Here is a 16220-nt window from a genome sequence, read left to right on the forward strand (position 1 = left end):
TGCTCCATACTGTCACACACAACTGAGACACACACACACAAACACACACATTCTCTGACACGCCGCATGCTGAGTCGACGAATTCGAACATGCTATCACAGGAGAAAATATGCTCAAACAGCAAATCTAACCTTGTCCCGTGCTTTGAAATACAGTAATAAACAAACCTAACCGGCAACAAACAAATAAATGAGAGCAGCGGGATGATGTGCTGATCTCTAAACAAGGGGGGGGGGGGATCACAGAAAATGGGTTACATTTCACCTGAAAGAATGTAAAATGTGCCATAACATGGAAATTAGCTACAGATATTCCCTTTAAAGTATCTAAGCACAAATAACTGTTATCAAGGTAATTTGCAATACAACAATGGTAAAAGTGTTTCTATAATTCCATATATTGGTGCTGTATATTGTTTTTGTGTCTTTTATATCTCCTTTTTGCTCTGTGGCAGTTTCAGCTCATTATTAGCTGCCAGGAATTCACTTTAAGAGAATTTCCTTTCCTGTTATTTTATTTCCTGTTGACGGTGGTCACAAGGCGATTTACTGAGTCAACCTTTTAACAAGGGGTCGAGTTCCTGCTGAATCCCTCAAACCACCACTATCACTTCCATTCATGTTTCACTTCCCTGTGTGTGTGTGTGTGTGTGTGTGTGTGTGTGTGTGTGTGTGTGTGTGTGTGTGTGTGTGTGTGTGTGTGTGTGTGTGTGTGTGTGTGTGTGTGTGTGTGTGTGTGTGTGTTTGAGAGAGAGAGTGATTCAGCATTTTGTCTGAATCAACCAGTCATTCATTTTCAGATGATCATTTTCACTGTGTCACAGGTCAAACGGGTCTTTCCATTTTCATAACAGTTGTTGGTTTGTGGCTGCGGTTTGTGGGCAGAGGGATAACACACACATGCAGACACACACACAGTTGTGAAAGTGCACACATGCTGGGTGTGTGCAGTAATGCAGTAGAGAGGACTGTCCTCAGTGGCAGTGGAGGGTCAATCAGCAATCAATTATTCCACTCAGCCTGGCCTGCAGCCATACCACAGACTCACTTCCTGCACCACACCTAGTGTGGCAGCAGGTCGGTTTAAGAGAATGCACACACACACACACACACACACACACACACACACACACACACACACACACACACACACACACACACACACACACACACACACACACACACACACACACACACACACACACACACACACACACTGAAAGACACTGTACACTTCACTTCTACAGTCTTTAGTTTACACATATACCTAAAAGCCCACATCTTAACCCCACTAAATCCAACAAGGTAAAGTGTTTCATTTGATGTAACAGTAACCAAAATCCACACAGTTCCCTGTCAAAAAAACATGTTTTTATCAAATATTCATACAGTATCCCTAGTTTGAACCCACTGGCCAGCCATTGGGCAAGTGCAACCTTTACATGGTTTTTTTGGGGTCTCCATCTCCGTTAAAGGGCCTAGCTGCGGAGCTCCAGGCTTGGACCCACCCCCTTTGTCACACGTTCAATTAGGTTCACCAGAGACATACTTTGGCATATCGTTATTTATTCAAATTCAAATATTGAACATTGAACCAAAGTAAAAGAAAATTAAACCTTCATCTTTTGCTAAATTTGGCTGAAAGCATTTCACTAAGCTTTCTGCATTGTTTTCCTGATGTGCTTTTGTTGGATGCTACAGACATTAACTAACTAACCGATCGACCGACCGACCGACCGACCGACCGACCGACCGACTACTAACAACTAACAACTAACAACTAATTAACGTTAGCTAATATTAGCAAATTCATTAGGGTAATTACCAGAGATGTGCACTTAAACTTACTTTCTTTTCCATACTTGATAAGTTTCAGTCTAAATATAAAAAGATGTCTCATTTAACCTTGGGTATTGGTAGAGGTAGTTAGGCGAGAGGGCATCCAGCGCCAGAGGTGGGTCCCACGGTCTGAAGACATGGACGTTAGATAATAGTTGGCCCTTAATTTCCTGAAGGTGTGAATGTGAGCAAGACTGGTTGCAACATACATTTAAGGTGCTGAAATGTCCATAATGACATAATTATTAGGATATAGGGCCTCATTTAGATGGATGTGCTAACGTAGGGGACGCGTTTAGCTACAATTGTAGACATCACACTGCTACTGAAAATGCTTTATCATTTTACATATGTGTTCATGGCTAAAGCAATGGGACCACATCTGCTACTGAAAAGCTGATGCTGTGATTAACTGTTCCTCCGCTTTGGTCCATAACCTTAAAACACTCTCTGGACTATTATGTTCACTTACAGTATACATCCTCTTCTCTCCCTGTGGCTGTAAAAGTGTCGCACTACATGAGAACCTGACCAGGCTTAAACACAGTTTTGTCACATTTGCCACAGGATCAGTTTTTTCCCTCTGAGGGACTCCTCTTCAGTCCTGAGGGTGGATCTCTGTTTGGTTAACAGACTCTCCCAGCTGACATGGGAGTGCCAGTACCACGCAGCCCGCTGTCATGCACCCTGTCACCCTCTGTACCCGCAAAATGCCGCGCAGGCACTCATGGTGGGGACGACGGTGCAGCTGCAGAGCCGAAGTGACTGAGTTGTCACTGAGCCTGACACACACACTCAGGACCTAGACCCAGAGGCAGACACACACTGTCCGGACTGATGCACATCTAAAAGGTAACCCCTCTCCACACACACACACATGCAGGCACACAGAGGGATAGTGATTGCATCTATGTGTGTGTTATGTCTGATAACGGTTTGTCTTATTTGTAATGGAGGCATTTTTCTTTACAGAATCTAAAGGGGCAATGGACACATTTCCTCCTTCCACAAGATACTCTTTCAGAATGAAGTCTGGGGATGCCTTTCTTACCCCAACTTATGTCATCTGCAGCCAACAAAATATTACATTTACAGTTAACATACAGCTAAAACGACCCAGTCAGTTTATTGGGAACAAGCAGACAATCCTGTTAAATCCGTGCAAGATAAGGGTTTAAATATAGAAGTGTATTTATTTTCATTTTTAGGTTGACAAACATTTTTATCTGAATTTCGCTGACAACTTTACAATGTACATTCAGAATTTTCTATGCTGAAAGATGTCTTTGATGTTGGATTGAAATTTGACTAGCTAGCTACATTTCCACAAAGTTTATCCTCATTTGATACATTTGTTCCAATTTAGCTTTGGCTCCAACTTAGTTTTACCTTTAGATAAGTTTATCTCTGTTGGAAAAGCCAACTGAGGTCTCTGGCGTTACAATGGAGCTCTCATTCCCTCGTTGTGAAATACGAAAAGTTTACTACAGCCGTGCGAGTCCGATACGCAGAAGGCACCATGTCTGTATGAGGTGCACTGCACTTTCTTCTAACTCCATTGTGAACACGTCTGCGGCAACAGTAGTGTTGCAATTCAAAAAGTGACAAAGTCTACAAACAACCAAACGAAACAAGGGAACTTTCCTCCAACTTGCCAAACATATTTCTTTGAACACACAACATTCACTATGTGTTGAATGTGACTATAGTGGAGCGGGATGGTTTGACATGTGTAGCCCAGTACGTCTAAAGGTCCTGTCTAAGCGTTGTATCTGGTTAGTTGGGAACAATAATGCCAAGTCACACATTCTGCCTGCCACAATTCTGTACAGAGCAACCTCACGTGATTTATACCTTTACAAGGATCTGATATTGTGTTTCACTAGCTATTTCTGTAATTCACAATCAATCTCATTCTTGTTGATCGATATGTTTTTGTCTGTCTCCTTCGTTCTGGCTTCTGCGCAGGGGAATGATGCTTTCATTCTTAATCGCCCGAACAAAACTGTGATCGGTTTCCATCAAAATGGAAAATATTGATAAACTTTTTCTTGCCCAGGTCCCTGGTCAGGAAAACATGGGATGTCATTGAACAGATGTCTAATGCCACCAGTTTTCTAGTGAAAACAGGCTCAGAGTATTAAAGATCTACCTGTGTTAGTAGAAGTTTGGTGTACGTATCTCCGAAAAGTTTTCATCAATTAAATGTAGAATAAAAGTATTACAGAGAAAGCAAGTATCTGACATACTGTCAGAGTAACAGAAAGCGTTGCTACAATGTCATCTTTCTTCTGCTATGTAACTTAAACTGTGGTACACTCAAAGCTCGTGCCTTATAAAAGCATGCCCTCATTTAGCCTTTTTAATACCGAGCAGAGGAATCGTTCTGCGGGAAGGGAAAGACGAGGAGAAATAAACAGCATGAAGAAGTACTTGTGGTGAAGGAGTGCAGACTCAGCGCTGCTGCCGCCGGCATGCGTAGGAGACGTGGTGCTGAAACTGTCATGGCAGCCCTTGCTCGGTGACAGAGAGGTGTGAGGCGTTACAGAGAAGATGAGGAGGAGGTAGAAACAGAGAGAAACTAAAGGGAGTTTGTGAAAGAGAGGAGCTACTTGTCTGACATGTTGCCTTTTCATTTAGATGTATTTTTTGTGGCAAGAGATTCTGGCAGTTTGGGGCCAGCTCTTCTATTCTTTCTTTTTCTAACTGATAATATTCTCTTCCTTCACAGTGCTGCTGTTGTGGTAACTTTCGCTGTTATATCCGGCTTTATTGTCTGTTTTGGTTCACTGTTTTTCTGTTGAATTCATTCGCTCCGGTGTTGAAGTTAGTTCAGGTTCTTTGTCAGTCTTTTGTCAAATTTAGACTTCAGACTTTAATGTCAAACTCCTCTTTTCACTTCATATTTTCCTTTCTATTTCACCCTCTTTTGTAAAGTTTCCAAATAACTAACACAGGTTGTGTAGGTATACAAGCTTCGGAACAACTCAACAATGTGTTCAAAGGACTTCTTAAAACAGATTTTTTCAACATTTGGCACAAAACAAGTAGAAGGGATCCAGCGGAAGTTGCATTGTGGTTAGAATTTTCATCTTTCTTGTGGCTACAAGTCCTTTTTAGTTGACAAAATCATCTATACTCAAGTTCTGCTTACCCCATTGGTCTGTGTCACAAAATTATCATTAGAAGATTAAGTTTGTTATGATGCCAAAGAAATATAGAGTTCTTACTTCTCTAGAAGGTCCCTTAAATTAACAGTGACAGATTTTATTTTTAAAGCTAAACAAAAATGTAAGACACAACTAAGTGATTATTGCAAATCACATTTAAGGGGCTGGGTTTGTATCAGCAAACCACTATTTTAAGATAATTACAAATAAATAAGATGTAGACTGCTCCTGAGTCCGTACTCCTCATATTTAGTCTGGAGATATATTCCGTTCCACACTTAATTTCCCCAAAGACCCAGGGCAGTGCGGGTGGGAAACATTGCATTGTCCACCATGTTTCTTAACACCGGAGCACCTCAGGGTTGTGTGCTCAGCCCTCTCCACTTTTGACTCAGGCACGAGCTGTGTGGCCACATACAGCTCCAACACCATCGTGAAGTTTACTGATGACACGGCCTGATCACTGACTGCGACGAGACGGCATACAGTGAGGAGGTCAAAGCCCTGACATCTCGGTGCCAGGATAACAACCTCCAACCCCCATTGCCATCAATGGGACTACTGTGGAGAGAATGAAGTACAAGTACAGTTTAGTTGTGTATTTCACATTAAACCTTTGAAATCTTAAAGGAGGTTTTTAGTTTGTTGTTAGTCTTTCTGTGTACGGTTGCTGTCAGAGGTAAAAACTTGCTTCAACAGCCGAAAACACTTTCAAACATAAATTGCAATAAGAATCTTGAAACACAACAGAAACGGGGGCACTGAAAAGTGATGCACACAGCTGGTACTGGAGTGCTGGTTGACGTTTGTGATTATAACGTTCATAAAGTATTATTAAGTGAACCCTGTATATTTTGTTGAGTTGGTAAATGTTTTCTAAACCCTGCACATGTGTTTTTAAGTTGGTGAAGATGTTTCTTTATTTGCATGTGCTTTTATACTTGTATCATTTTTGAAGTTGCAGCCTGTTTCTCTTAATGGAAGTGTTAAGTCCGTTGTAGCGCATTTGCCCCTGTCGGCCACTGTTGACAGCAGGATAACTGAAAACTGATTTAACTCAGATATAATTAAACTATTTGGAAGCATGGTCCAATGAAGATCCCATAAAAGTTACAGCGGATCCGAATCACGGGGGAGATACACAAATGAATTTTTCTCTCATGGCAACGGCCTTGGCAGAGATCTGCATGCTCCGAATGGCCTATCTTAACTATGTGTTTTATTTGGTCGCAATGCAAGATATTATGGATTGCTAGTATGTTGATCAATAATCTTATGCTAGCTCAGGACATTTTTCTCTGCTGGCAGAAATATTTCCCAACACATCTATCCTGTGGACGTTGGCAGTGGTAACATTGAAGTTTTTCACCTTAAGATACTATCCTGACTTATTTCAGACCAGTTCAGATGTTTGACCTAATAATCACGGAAAGGAGGAAGTGATCAGAGAAACCTGGTTGCAGTGAAACCCTGCTATTACATTCATCATCGTCTCTTGTGGTGTGTGAGACTTACTGTACATCCTCGCCCTCTTCAGTATCTCCTACAGTATGTCTTTATGTTGACTGCACCACCTGTAATTCTCAGTGGTGTAAATCACCAACCGAGCATGGTGACATTCACACGCAATGAGCCTGATGAGCGAATGGACACACATTATCCCCACCCCACCACCACCACCACACACACACACACACACACACCCCTGTCTGCCAGCAGGTCTCGGTCAGATAGGCCTCCATGAATAAGTCATCTTCCACAGTCCACTCACCTGCCCCTGTTTACATATATTAAAATTGCATGGCCTTTATTAAGATTTAAGGACAGAATCTAAAAACATGCTCACCTTCTGAACCAAACACAAACCGTCATTTTTATGGGTTTTATTGAATTAAGTTACAATTTTATGTTGTACAGTACAGTCTCAGTTCTCGGATTCTGCCATAAGAGGAAGTAATCATTCACCATTTACTCAAACAGAAAACATTAGTTCCCTTAAAGCAGTGACCCTGTGAACTAGTTTTTAATGAAACCCAAAAGATTCTGCTTGGCACAAACATGTAACACCCGACAAAGTTTCACATCCTTGCCAACATCGATTTAAGCCTCCCTTGCTGTTTTGACCTTTGGTGATTATCCAGCGACTTTATTTACCTACTTAAATAATTGAATTCTGATTTCTGTTTGACGAAAACGTGCAGGTCATAGAAACATAATTAGTTAACGGTAGACTTTAACATACAGGTGAATTGCTTTGCGGAATTGGTGTAAGAAATTTGATAGAAAAGTACAAGATTTTGTTGAGAAAAAAATAAAATGTTAAAGTAAATAAAACAAATGTCATCAATAAACATACATATGCAAAAAAAGCAATAGAAATATAACAAATGACTATGAAAAATTATGAATTATACATCTGAATTAAAAGTGAAAGAGCGTTGCCTTTTTAGAAGTGCCAGTATTTTGCAGTTTGGCTAAATCATCAAAGTAGTTTGAGTGAGAGGTAGTGGACAGAAACATTTACTGTACAAATATATTCTGAACAAATTAGTTTAATTTTCAAAGATAAAACAATTTTCTGCCAAAATGTTCCTCTTTAAATTCCTTGTTACTTACTTTTCCACAACTGTATTCATTATTTGAAGCATTTTTGGTATTTCCTCAATGTTATGTTAGTATTTCAAAGTAAAATATCTGATTAATTCCACTTCTGGATTCTGTTGACTTTGTCCACAGAGCAGAAGGACGAGTCCCATCTGCAGCCTGTCAGGGTGAACTGGGCTAGAGTCGAGGTTGAAATGTCACGTCTCTCATTAGTGAAATGTCCCTCAGTCCGTCTCCGGCTCCTCGGAAAGATGGAGCAGTGGTGCGTTTGGTTAAAACTTCTGGATTTGCGTCCTGAGTAGAGGGGAAGTGGAGATTCATCAAACCTGTCAGGAAGGGAGCGGCTGGGAATCCCCCATGGAGAGAGAGCTCACCCAACTCCTGATGAGACAGATTCATCTTCCCCTTCCTGTCAGACCACTGGACCTCCATGTTGGTAAGGAGAGCGAGGAATGAGTGACAGCTGTGGGAAATCCACGGGATGCTGTAAAGTCTGATTCTTTTCCTGCATAGACACTGTTAGGTGACTAACAGTTGGAGAACTTCAAAGCATACTCGGCCATGCAGCTCTCCTGGTTGAACCCTCAGAACAAAAGAAGAACAAATGTCTAGGAATACATTTGGTTCTTTGATTAAAAGGTACAAGCCTCTGGACATAAAACCTTAAGGAGATAAGTCAACTACGACTACTTTGGTGCATTTTTGAAAATAACTTCCAATCACTGATGATGATGAGGATAATATATGTGAACAGTTGTGCAAAACATAACATTGTCCACATTTTCTACTGTACTCAGATCCTATTTTAAAACCTAAAGTGGCAGAGGAGTAAATCCATCTGCTGAGGAAGGTCGTGAGATGTGCCCAAAAGCAAATGCTGCACCATATGCAGCGTAAACACGGTTCTGTTGCGTTGACGCTTGCCGTTGGGCGTGTCTGGCACTTGGGGTTAACGCGACCAACAACCAATCACATTAATTTCCCGCTCCGGACACACATACACACGGTTTGATTGGCTAGCGCTGGTACTGGCATATTGCATACGTGGGATTTGATTGGCTGGCGCTTCGGTCGACGCTTGAAAAGTTGAACTTTTCTCAACTTTCACCGCGACCAACGAACCATAATGCAGTATGGCAACGCTTGACATCACCCCATTCAAAGTGAATGGGAAGGTGTCACGTATGGGGAAAAATGACCCAGGCGCAGAACCGAAAGAGGAGGCAGGGGTACAAAAGTGTAACAAAAGGTGAACTTTTATTCATAGAAAAGCTGATAACAAAAAAGCAAAACTTTGAACGCAGGAAAAGGTACAACACAGGAAAAGCATCAAATGAAAACTTTTGGAAAAGGGAGGGCTGAAAAGGCCAATCCAAGATATCAAAGGGAACAGGCAAACAACGAAGATGACGACGACGTGACAAAGAACACAAAGGGAAGACAAGACTCAATACAGAAGAGGGTAATCACAAGACAATACACAGCTGGGAAGGGGAGGTGAAACACAGGGGCAACAGGTGAGCACAATCAGACAGGAGGGAAACTAAAGACAGGAAGTAAACTAGACAAGACAAGATTAATTTCAAAAATAAAACAGTAAGACTTCCGGTTTGGTGAGCATGTGAGAGCGACGTAGTCTCCGTCTCCCGTAACTCAACTTTGCAAAAACCCGTATTTTTCTAATACCCTCAACGACCCAAGTACTTTACAAACTCAGTATAACATCGAGTCATCAGGAACAATGTCAAAAGCCACGAAACAGTCAAAGAAGAGCGAGAATGAAGCCCCGAGTGCCTGCGCTAACATATGCTTAACTAGCATCGAAGACCTGCTGGAAAACCATAGAGCTAGCATAGCGACGGATATTAAAAACTCCCTCGCTGCACTGGAGTCAAGGCTGGAAAAGATGCAGACCACGGTGTCAGACAACGGACAACGTACCATCTCACTGGAAACCAGTGCCGAGTCAGATGATCAGCGTATTCGTGCTCTGGAGGCGAGGTTGGTAAACTTTGGCCGATAGCAACAGCAAGCTACTAGCGAAGACGTCGGACCTGGAAAGCCGGAGCCGCAGGAATAATATCCGAATCATTGGCCTCCCAGAATCAATCGAAGGGGCCCACACCCACCATGTTTTTCTCGAGACTGTTAGTTGAACTGCTCGGGGAGGAGATCTTAGAGTCCCCTCTCGAGCTTGACCGAGCACACAGGGCGCTAACAGCCAAACCACAACCGGGAGCGAGGCCGCGGCCGGTGATTATCCGACTGCATCGTTACCAGATTAAAGACCTAATCATACGAGAGACCCGCAAAAGGTGAGAAAGCTACAATATCAGGGAGACCTCGTCCAGATCTTTGAAGACTACGCTCCGGAGGTGGCCGAAGAACGCGCAAAATACAGGACGGTAATGGCAGAACTGTACAACCTCTCTCTCAGGCCCGCACTACTCTTCCCGGCTCGCCTTCAGGTAACACTCAACGGCGGGACAAACAGGAGATTCTCCTCCCCAGAAGAGGCCGCGGCGTACGCTTCAAGCTACAAACAGAGCTCGAGGCCTGACTAGCTTGAGCAGCTAGGCTAGGCATACACTACACCAAAGTCACTTTTCTGCAGCAAACTGAGTTTACTCGGACAATTTGTTTTCTTGCTGGTTTTGCACATATTTGCAAATTTTAATTTTTCGGTTTTACGGAACAACTAAATGTGTTGGTAACAAGGGTATTTTGCTTTATCCTCTGTTTATTTCCTTAAAGCTGCAACTTTTATTTCTTATTTTTTATTTTTTAGAGCTGATAACGTCGAGCATAACCAAGCGTAGACTTGGTTTGCCTTGTTCTGTTCTAAAAGTTCACTCAATACAGTAATGGTAAACAAATGTTTAATACCTTACTTGGGTTATTAGTTAACTTTGTAATATTCCACATATTACACAGAATATTTTATTGTTATATACTCCACTTTATATTGGAAGGGTACATTGACGTACTTTGTTAAAGGTTCAAAGGGTTATGTAAAACATATTATGACACTTGTTGAGTTATGGGCTCTGAGATGACTTCTTGAGGTAAGATGCTTCAGAAAGGGAAGTATGAGCAAGTTAGTTTAGATGACATTTCTAGGGGCTGGGAGGGTTATGAAAGGGGACAGAAGCAGGAGTCCAGGTCTCCTCACAGATGGGGTGGAGGGGTTAGGGAATGGGTTGGCAAAGAGACCTTTATTGTCTGCTTTTTGTGGTTTGTTAAGTTTTTGTTACCATTTATTATGATTTCACTCTTCTTCTGCTGCCTGCGTCTTAAAATCGACCTGATAAACATTCTACCATCCGCTGTAACATGACTGGCTCATTAGATGGAGGGAACAACGGTGGGCAAATGGTAAGGTTCACCTCTTTAAACACGGGGGGCTTGAATGCCGCATTAAAACGAACAAAGATTATGACTCATATCAAAAATCTGAACGCCGACGTGATACTTCTTCAGGAGACACACCTTCTAAGGTCTGAGCATGGGAAGTTGAGCCGACCATGGATAGGACAAATCTTCCACTCCCAATTTAACTGTAAAACAAGAGGTACAGCCATATTAATAAAAAAAACCGTTCAATTTGCCTCCAGTAAAATGATCACAGATCCAGAAGGACATTATACAATTGTCTCCGGTATATTATACCAGAAGCCTGTAGTCTTAGCATCGATCTATGCCCCTAATTGGGATTGTAACATGTTCTGTACATGTCGAATATATATAGTTCCAGACAGGAGCCAACTAGTAGTCCAGTTCACTTTATTAACTGTATTACAACTTAACCTGCATACTTCCTGTATGTCCGTCTCCTAATATGTTCCCTATACAACAGGTACACATCTGCTCTCGCTACATCTCCCCCCTTTAGTTACTTGTCAGATTCTTAAAAGAACTTCTTTTGTTTTTACTGTACCTGTAGATAAACTTGACCAGTATAACATATTGACATATTAAACCATTAAACATTCAAGTCCCCAGCATTACTTTTCCTTTCCTGTTTTTTTTTCTTCTTTTCAGTAGTGCATAACATCTCCTGTTAACATTAAACATACAGTAGAACACATAATAATTTTCCATTAAGAAATTCTTTCTTCCTTTTTTTTTTTTTTTCAAAACATAACTCTTTCTTCTCTAGGGGTCGGCGTGGACTACCCGGGTCCCCAAGCTGTGCAGGGTTTATTCTGCCCTGTGAACCAAACCACAGCTTTCTAGCTAGTCTACAAATTCAGCCTGTTTGGTGGTCTTATGGTCCGGCCCAATCTAGTCTCTCTGGTAGTCTCTGGAATGACCCGGATGTGAGATCTGTTCCGCCTGAGAGTTCCTGAGGGCAGGTCTATGTTGTAAGACCTAGGTGTCTGAGCTGAACCACTGACAGTCCCTGTTTCTTTTGTGTTCTTCACCCAGACCTTTTGTCCTGGTCTGAGCTCTTGTCTTGTCTTTGTGTTGTGTCGTTTGTTGAACCTACCGCGATTTACGCGCTAATTAATTATTTACCGCAACTTGACGGGCAATTTCTTCCAAGCGACCGTCTGAGGCGGGATTCAGCACGCTTCTGACACCATGTAACATGTTCTGTACATGTCGAATATATATAGTTCCAGACAGGAGCCAACTAGTAGTCCAGTTCACTTTATTAACTGTATTACAACTTAACCTGCATACTTCCTGTATGTCCGTCTCCTAATATGTTCCCTATACAACAGGTACACATCTGCTCTCGCTACAGGGATGACCAAAGCTTCTTCAATTCAGTATTATCCCTAATCCCCAATCCGGACACCCGTACTCTGATTCTTGGTGGGGATTTGAATTGTGTCATTGACCCAGTTCTCGACAGATCGAGCTCCCGAATTATTCCGCCCTCAAAGATGTCTCAAACTTTGTCCACCTTCATGGACCAGTTTGGCTACATTGATCCCTGGAGATTCATGTACCCATCTTCTCGTCAATATTCCTTTTTCTCACACGCCCACCGCTCTTTTTCCCGTATTGATTACTTCCTAGTGGATAAAAATCTTATCTCCTCACTTACTTCTGTACAATATTTACCCATAACAGTTTCAGATCACTCAGCTGTAGTACTAGATCTTCGTTTTGACCTAAAACCCAAACATTTTAGGTTTTGGCGTCTCGATCCTCTTTACTTAAAGAAGGAACATTTTATAATTACATTTCTGACTCAATCACAGTCTTTTGCGACACCAACAAAAATAAAGAGACCTCCCCGTCATTGCTATGGGATACCCTGAAGGCTTTTCTCAGAGGCAAGATCATTTCATACGCATCCTATGCTAATAAACAACGCAGAATGCGTAAGGAAGAACTAGGAAAATGAATCGCAGACTTGGACAGATCGTTAGCAGTAACAAATACCTCGGACTTGTATAAAGAGAGACTCAGACTTAAGACAGAACTCGACTTACTCCTTTCAGCAGAAGCTGAACGACTACTTCTCCGTTCCTATGGATCGCTATATGAACACGATGACAAGGCTGGGCGCCTCCTTGCTCATCAGCTAAAAGCTAGACAAGCAGCCAACCAAATTATCCAAATTAGAGATGAATCAGGCACAGTAGTGACCGACCCAATCAAAATTAATACCTCATTTAATTCCTTTTATCGTCAATTGTACAAATCTGAATCCCCCAACGATGAAACCCAAATGGACGCCTTCTTTCAAAAACTAGACTTACCAAGAGTTTCAGCCGATGACAATCAGACGCTGGACGCTCCGTTAACACTTCCTGAGATAAAAGAAGCAATAAGCTCAATGAATAGTGGCAAATCACCGGGCCCTGACGGGTACCCCGTTGAGTTTTATAAGCGATTTTCTAACCAGCTGGCCCCTCTACTTGATGAAGATGAAGAAGATGAAGATTCAACTTTATTGCCATTGCACAGAGTACAAGTACTAGGACAACGAAATGCGGTCTCTGCATTTGACCCATCCTAGTGTTAGGAGCAGTGGGCTGCCATTATGTACGGCGCCCGGGGAGCAGTGTAGGTAACCAGTGTCTTGCTCAGGGACACCACGGTGGCACTTGGTCTTTCGGGGACTTGAACTGGTGACCTTCCAGTTCCCAGGCCAACCCCCTATGGACTTTGCCACCACCGCCCTACTTCTTGAGATGTTCAACTATTCATACAGCCATGGCTCTCTACCAGCCACTTTAACGCAAGCCTCCATTTCCCTCATCCATAAAAAAGACAAAGACCCTCTAAACTGTGCATCATATAGGCCAATTTCCCTCCTTCCAGTAGATGTGAAAATACTTGCGAAAATTTTAGCTCGTCGCTTGGGACCTATTATGCCTATAATCGTCTCGGACGACCAGACAGGGTTCATTGGTGGGAGGCACTCCTTTTCCAATGTCAGAAGGCTCCTCGGCGTCATTCATACTCCATCCTCCCCTACTGATCCAGAGGTGGTTATATCACTTGACGCTGAGAAGGCCTTCGACAGGGTGGAATGGCCCTATCTCTTCTCTTCCTTGCAGCAATTTGGGTTTAACACCTGCTTTATTTCCTGGATCAAATTATTGTACTCCTCTCCCCAGGCATCAGTATGCACGAATACACAGCGCTCTGATCCTTTCCCCCTCTTCCGCGGCACACGCCAAGGGTGCCCTCTCTCTCCACTGTTGTTCGCGCTTGCCATCGAGCCATTGTCCATAGCATTGAAATCAGAAGGAGGGTTCAAAGGAATAATGAGACATGGAGAGGAACAGCGGGTTTCGTTGTATGCCGATGACCTACTCCTATATGTAAGCGATCCCCTGTCAAGCCTTCCACCTATTATCTCAATTCTGGACTCTTTCAGCGTATTTTCCGGGTATAAACTGAACATCACCAAAAGCGAGTGTTTCCCAATAAATCAATTGGCCACAGAAATCCCAACTCACCTCATACCATTCAAAACAGCTGCGGTAGGCATAAAGTATCTAGGAATAATGGTCACACGATCTATGCGCACACTGAAAGAACAGAACTTCTCGGTACTGACAGCAGCAGTCAAACAAGATCTTCAAAGATGGAACCGTTTACCACTGTACCACAGCGGGTAGAGTGTAAACAGTAAAAATGAATATCTTACCAAGATACCTTTACCTCTTTCAGTGCCTACCAATCTACCTCCCTTGTTCGTTTTTTAATCTTATCAACAGCATCATATCCACATTCATCTGGGCAGGTAAACGGGCCAGAGCAAATAAATCCTTACTCCAGAGGAGCAGATCATCGGGCGGCCTGGGATTAACCAATCTCCTTGGCTACTATTGGGCGGCTAACGCACAAAAGATTTTGCTCTGGTTCACCTCACCTCAACATAGTTGGTGTCAGTTGGAGGCAAACTCATGCTCCACATCCCTCCGGGCACTAGTATGTGGCACCCTCCCCCTTTCTCTCGCAGATTTTACATCTAACCCCATTGTAACTTATACATTAAAAATTTGGATTCAAATCAGGAAACGGTTTGGATGGCTCTCCCTACCTCAAAGTACACCTCTTTGTAATAATCACTTATTTGTACCAGCCAGGATTTGAATCGCGCTTTGCAGCTCTGGAAAATAAAGGCCTGAGTTGCTTGAGTGACTTATACATTGATGGACTGTTCGCCAGTTTCAACCAACTACGCTTGACTTTGGACCTGGGTAATACAGACTTTTTTCGCTTCTTCCAACTTCGCGACTTTGCACGGACCCACTCTTCCCAGTTCCCCCAAGCCCCACCCCTCAGTGGTATAGACTTAGTACTCCAGGCTAAGTCTCTGCCTAAGGGCCACGTCTCATTTCTTTATGATCTCTTAACACCAACAAATGATTCATCTGTAAATAAGAGCAGGGCTGACTGGGAATCCGAACTCCAGATAAGCATTTCTGATGCTCTATGGAAAAAAGCATTGGAAGCTGTTAACTCCTCCTCTAGCTGCGCCAGACTGTCTGTTATCCAATTTAAAGTACTCTTTAGACTCCACTATAGCAGAGACAAACTCTCCAAATTGTATCCAGACAGTACTACTGAAGCTTGTGACAGATGTTCTCAGACGCCCTGCAATCTAACACACATGTTCTGGACATGCTCTAAACTGTCTAACTACTGGCAATCATTTTTTTAATCTATTTCTGACATCCTAGGAATATCTATTAGTCCTTCGCCACAGATAGCTATTTTTGGAGTGCCTCCCGATGGACTCGTAACCACATCTTTGCAGAAAAATGTCATAGCTTTCGCGTCCTTGATTGCGTGCAGAAAAATTCTCCTCCTATGGAAATGTTCCCAACCACCCTCCTTTAAATCTTGGCTACACGATTTATTATTTCTACTGAAATTGGAGAAAATCAAATTCAGCCTCAGGGGCCGTCCCGAGAAGTTTTCCTCACACTGGAAACCGCTACTTGACTATGTTGATAAACTCCCTGCTACTGAAATGTCCCCCTGATTCTGTACCCATACCTTGCCCGGTCCACCATCATTTTCAAATGCAACCATGAAACATTTAGAATTTGGCTTCCCCATAGCTACGGCAGCTGAGGCGCATGGGTAAAGTAATATTAAGGGTAATGCACAAACCGAACACAGTATAGAA

Source organism: Eleginops maclovinus, chromosome 9 (genome assembly GCF_036324505.1).
Source record: "Eleginops maclovinus isolate JMC-PN-2008 ecotype Puerto Natales chromosome 9, JC_Emac_rtc_rv5, whole genome shotgun sequence".
NCBI lineage: Eukaryota > Metazoa > Chordata > Actinopteri > Perciformes > Eleginopidae > Eleginops > Eleginops maclovinus.